We start from the raw sequence: 6,488 nt of genomic DNA on the forward strand, positions 1-6,488 counted from the left end.
TCTTACACTGACCTGGGTGGAATTTTAAACAATAATCCTCACTGTGGACCCAACTAGTCCTCTTTTCTCTCTCCAAAAACAAACTGCTCCTAGCATTTAGTGACTAGGAGCCTTTCCCAAAACCTCACTGCCCCTCACTGCCATGACCACGGAGTGTCTGCCAGGTGACAGTCCCCAGCAGCTGCTGCTGCACGTCCCCTTCAGGGATTAGCACTATACCCCAAAATGGTAAAAGATGACAGACTCAACAGAAAAAGAAAATCCAGGCCCTTCATGAAAATTATTTATCTAGCTAGCCCCTTCCTTTGAACAGGACAGAATTGGCTGTGTTTACAAAACCTGGTGCCTTTTTAGAACTATTGTTTGGTTGCGGGCTTCTGATTTCAGCACCGGAGGTGCTGCTGGATCACTTTCTGCATGTAAAACTTCTCAAGGAGAGCCCAAGGTGACGCTAATAACAGCTGTCAACCCACAAGGAGGTAATTATAAAGCCATGATTAAAACAAACCAAACCCTTCAGATGTCACAGTCTTCTTCAACAGAACAGAACAGGATGACAGGAAATCAGACACCAGACCGCCCCCTGAATAAGCCCAGGAATAATGACCAAACACATCCCTCACATGGTCCTGACTCAGAAACACCCACTGATCGAACAGTGAGCACCCTGTAGCAGTCCAGCTAGCAGCAGCACCTCCTCCAATCTGCCTCCTCTTAGGTCTCATCAGCCTGGCTGCCTGATACTCTGCGGAGTCCCCAGGCTCCTCCCCCAGAGCAAGATCTACAGTGAGCAAGCAGCCATCCCAGCCTCCTCTTTCCTCCCTCTCCCCAGAGCTTTTCATCAATCATGTTTTAGAGATTCTAGTTTAGAAAATTCTGACCACTTGGACGTGGCTTGCCTGGAAACTTAACAATCAGTGTATTAAGAAGATGGCAGAGGTCCCGTGTGGGCTGGTTCTAGGCTGAGAGGATGGCTCCGTTGGTAAAGTGTTTTCTGTGCAATGTGAAGACCTGAGTTCAGTCTCCAGCGCCCACACAAAGAAGCCAGACACAGTAATTTGTACCTGTAACCCCAGAAATAGAGAGGGAGAGACAATTGGGTCTCAAGGGCTCACTGACAGGCAGTGTAGCCTTATTCTCAGTGTGCCCTGGGTCAGGGAGAGAGAGAGACCCTGCCTCAAATACCTAAAGGCTCTCTCTTATCTGAGGTTTTGACAGAAAATCTCTGGGATCAGAGTAACTCCAGGAACCCATGGTACTTCAACAGTTCCTCTCAAAGGGCTGTGGCTGACCTCGGGAAAGAACTACCTTAAAGGTGTAGAGGACTCTGATAGGTCCAGCTCAGTCAAGAACAGACCTGGATGCACATGAAGCTCCAGCCACTTTCTAGCTACATTTTAGGGCCTGATCTGATGGGAGTCTGTACTTGACCAGACTCCCAGAGAACTCTACACTGGCCAAGGACACTCACTGCACCCCTGGGTTCCCAGTTCCCCCAAGGAAGAAGAGAAATAACCTCTTCCTTCAAGGACATCAAGAAGAGTGACAGAGCACATGGCAGGCTCTTGATTATCAGGCAGCCGTGGTCTCCAGCCTCCCTCGGAGCACTCCTCAAGGAGAGCAGAAAGAGCACTACCCTCCCCTGCATCCCCCCTTCCTCGTGATAGAACTGAATCATAATGAGAGGAAAACTCAGTCAGCTGGAGCTGCTCTGCCAGCCATACACTTCTGCTTCCAGCTGTGAGCCTCCCAAGGAGTTAGGTGAGACCCAGCAGGGAGGAAGGCCTTGTCCAGGTCTCCATATCAGTTCCCCAGTAGAAGGGGTGGGAGTGAGAGAGGCCAAGGGTCTGTCAAGCAAGGACAAAGGGGCAGAAAAAGCAAGACCCCAAAAGGTGAGCAGGACCTGCTTCCCAGTAGAGAGGATAAAACAAACCATTTGTTGCCCTAAGCCCTCACAGGCTCCATGACCCCAACACTGCAAGGAAAGCAGAGATCAGCATCAATAGTGACACTGACACCCCCATAAAATCACAGTCCTGTGTCTTATGCTAAACATAAGTTTGTAAGAATTACCTCATTAATCTTCATAGCAGCTCGGTTAAGGTGGATATACTATCATATATACCCCACCACCACTACCACCGCACTCTGTGTGCGGACACACAGAGATTGACAAAAGGTCTCAAAGTCTCACATCAGCAAGTCGCAGTGCCTAGTCTTCAGATCAGGCCTCAGGCCTCTGTACCCGACCCCAGTCTGTCCCCAAGGACAACCCAGAGATGAGAGGGAAACTGACAGGCCCAGAGCCCCATAGAGCCAGAGACATTGTGTGGTTCCTGAAGTTGGACACAGATTAGAATCTCTTAAAGGAAGAAGGTGGGAGGAGGAAGAGGAGGAGGAGAAGAAGGAGAAGGAAGAGAAGGAGGAGGAGAAGGAGAAGGAGGAGGAGGAGGAGGAGGAGAAGGAGGAAGGGGAAGAAAGAAGAGAGAGAGGAAGGAAAGAAGGAACAAATGAAGGAATGGACCTATGTCTTTCTCCCACTTCCCTTCTAGACTCCATTTTTTCTCCAAGGAGAACAGAAGACCCAGTCTTCTTTTTTTCTTTTTTTTTAATTAGAGGTTTTCTTTATTTACATTGCAAATTTTATCCCCTTCAAACCCCCCATCACATCCCCCCTCCCTGCTCACTAACCTACCCCCTCCCACTTCCCTATCCCAGCATTCCACTACACTAGGGAATCGAGCCTTCACAAGACCAAGGGTCTCTCCTCTCATTGATGTCCCACGAGGCCATCCTCTGCTACATATGCAGCTGGAGCCATGGGTCCCTCCTTGTGTACTCTTTGGTTGGTGGTTTAGTCCCTGGGAGCTCTGGGGGTACTGGTTGGTTCACGTTATTGTCCCTCCTATGTGGTTGCAAACCCTTCAGCTCCTTCAGTCCTTTCTCTAGTTCCTTCATTGGGGACTTTGTGCTCAGTCCAATGGATGGCTGTGAGCATCCACTTCTGCATTAGTCAGGCACTGGCAGAGCCTCTCAGGAGACAGCTATATCAGGCTCCTGTCAGCAAGCACTTGTTGGCATCCACAATAGTGTCTGGGTTTGGTAACTGTATATGGGATGGATCCCTAGGTGGGACAGTCACTGGATGGCCTTTCCTTCAGTTTCTGCCCTAAACTTTGTCTCTGTATTTCCTACCATGGATATTTTGATCCCCCTTCTAAGAAGGACCAAAGTGTCCACATTGTGGTTTTCCTTCTTCTTGAGTTCATGTGGTCTGTGAATTTTATCTTGGGTATTCCAGACTTCTAAACTAACATCTACTTATCAGTGAGTGCATGCCATGTGTGTTCTTTTGTGATTGGGTTACCTCACTCAGGATGATATTTTCTAGTTCCATCCATTTGCCTAAGAACTTCATGAATTCGTCATTTTTAATAGCTGAGTAGTATTCCATTGTGTAGGTATACCACATTTTCTGTATCTATTCCTCTGTTGAGGGACATCTGAGTCTTTCCAACTTCTGACTAATATGAATAAGGCTGCTATGAACATAGTAGAGCATGTGTCCTTATTACATGTTGGAGCATCTTCTAAGTATATGCCCAGGAGTGGTAAAGCTGGGTCCTCAGGTAGTACTATGTCCAAATTTCTGAGGAACTGCCAAACTGATTTCCAGAGTGGTTATACCAGCTTGCGATCCACCAGCAATGGATGAACGTTCCTCTTTCTCCACATCCTCACCAGCATCTGCTGTCACCTGAGTTTTTTATCCTAGCCATTCTGATTGGTATGAGGTGGAATCTCAGGGTTGTTTTGCTTTGCACTTCCCTGATGACTAAGGATGTTGAACATTTCTTTAGGTGCTTCTTAGCCATTTAGTATTCCTCAGTTGAGAATTCTTCGTTTAGCTCTGTAGCCCATTTTTAATAGGGTTATTTGGTTCTCTGGACTCTAATTTCTTGTGTTCTTTGTGTACATTGCATATTACCCTCTATCGGATACAGGGTTGGTAAAGATCTTTTTCCACTCTATTGGTTGCCGTATTGTCCTATTGGCAATATCCTTTGCCTTACAACTTTTTTGAATTTTGTAAAAAGCTTTGCAATTTTATGAAGTCCCATTTGTTGAACCTTGATCTTACAGCACAAGCCATTGGTGTTCTGTTTAGGACATCTTCCCCTGTGCCCATGTGCTCGAGGCTCTTCCCACTTTCTTTTCTATTAGCTTCAGTATATCTGGTTTTATGTGGGGTCTTTGATCCATTTGAACTTGAGCTTTGTACAAGGAGATAAGAATGGATCAATTTGCATTCTTCTACATGCTAACTGCCAGTTGAGCCAGCACCATTTGTTGAAAATGCTATCTTTTTTTCCACTGGATGGTTTTAGCTCCTTGGTCAAAGATTAAGTGGCCATAGGTGTATGGGTTCATTTCTGGATCTTCAATTCTATTCCATTGATCTACCTGCCTGTCTCTGGAGCAATACCAGGCAGTTTTTATCACAATTCTTCTGTAGTACAGTTTGAGGTCAGGGATGGTGATTCCCCTGGAAGTTTTTTTATTGTTGAGAACAATTTTCTCTATCCTAGGTTTTGTGTTATTCCAGATGAATTTGAAAATTGATCTTTCTAACTTTATGAAGAATTGATTTGGAATTTTGATGGGGATTGCATTGAATCTGTAGATTGCTTTCAGCAAGGTAGCCATTTTACTACATTAATCCTACCAATCCATGAGCATGGGAGATCTTTCCATCTTCTGAGATCTTCTTTGATTTCTTTCTTCAGAGACTTGAAGTTCTTGTCATATAGATCTTTCAGTTGCTTAGAGTCACACCAAGATATTTTATATTATTTGTGACTATTATGAAAGGTGTTGTTTCCCTAATTTCTTTCTCAGCCTGCTTATCCTTGGAATAGAAGAAGGCCATTGATTTGTTTGAGTTAATTTTGTATCCAGTCACTTTGTTGAAATTGTTTATTGGGTTTAGGAGTTCTCTGATGAAATTTTTTGGGTCACTTAAGTATACTATCATATCATCTGCAAATAGTGATATTTTGACTTCTTCCTTTCCAATTTGTATCCCTTTGATCTCCTTTTGTTGTCTAATTGCTCTGGCTAGGACTTCAAGTACTATATTGAATAGGTAGAGAGAGAGTGGGCAGCCTTGTCTAGTCCATGATTTTAGTGGGATTGTTTCAAGTTTCTTTCCATTTAGTTTGATGTTGGTTACTGGTTTGCTATATACTGCTTTTACTCTGTTTAGGTATGGGCCTTGAATTCCTGATCTTTCCAAGACTTCTATCATGAAGGGGTGTTGGATTTTGTCAAATGCTTTCTCAGCATCTAATGAAATGATCTTGTGGTTTATTTTCTTTGAGTTTGTTAATATAGTGGATTACATTGATGGATTTCCATATGTTGAACCATCTCTGCATCTCTGGGATGAAGCCTACTTGATCATGATGGATAATCATTTTGATGTGTTCTTGGATTCGATTTTTAAGAATTTCATTATTTTTGCGGCAGTATTCATAAGGGAAATTGGTCTGAAGTTCTCTTTCTTTTTTGGGGTCTTTGTGTGGTTTAGGTATCAGAGTAATTGTGGCTTCATAGAATGAATTAGGTAGTGTTCGTTCTGTTTCTATTTTGAAAAATAGTTTGAAGAGTATTGGTATTAGGTATTCTTTGAAGGTCTTATAGAATTCTGCACTACCTGGTCCTGGGCTTCTTTTGGTTGGGAGACTATTAATGACTCCTTCTATTTCTTTAGGAATTATGGGACTGTTTAGATCATTTATCTGGTCCTGATTTAACTTTGGTACCATAGCAGGCAGTGGTGGCGCACTCCTTTAATCCCAGCACTTGGGAGGTGGAGACAGACAAATTTCTGAGTTTGAGGCCAGCCTGATCTACAGAGTGAGTTCCAGGACAGCCAGGGCTACACAGAGAAACCCTGTCTTGAAAAACAAAAACAAAAACAAAAACAACAACAAAAACAAATACTTTGGTACCTGATATCTGTCTAGAAAATTGTTCATTTCATTCAGATTTTCCAGTTTTGTTGAGTATAGGCTTTTCTAGTAGGATCTGAGGATTTATTTTATTATTTTTTTGGGGGGGATTTCCTCAGGTTCAGTTGTTATGTCTCCCTTTTCATTTCTGATTTTGTTGATTAGGATACTGTCTCTGTGTTCTCTGGTTAGTTTGGCTAAGGGTTTATCTATCTTGTTGATTTTCTCAAAGAACCAGCTCATGGTTTGGTTGACTCTTTTTATAGTTCTTTTTGTTTCTACTTGGTTGATTTCAGCCCTGAGATGGATTATTTCCTGCCTTCTACTCCCCTTGGGTCTATTTGCTTCTTCTTGTTTTGGAGCTTTCAGTTGTGCTGTCAAATTGCTAGTATATACTTACCACGGTCCGGGATTTCTCGCGGGGTCCCTGTTCCGCGGGACACGGGATTCTGGCCAGGTGGGCACGGGATTCGG

This window comes from Mastomys coucha, unplaced genomic scaffold, assembly GCF_008632895.1.
Source record: "Mastomys coucha isolate ucsf_1 unplaced genomic scaffold, UCSF_Mcou_1 pScaffold6, whole genome shotgun sequence".
NCBI classification, from domain to species: domain Eukaryota; kingdom Metazoa; phylum Chordata; class Mammalia; order Rodentia; family Muridae; genus Mastomys; species Mastomys coucha.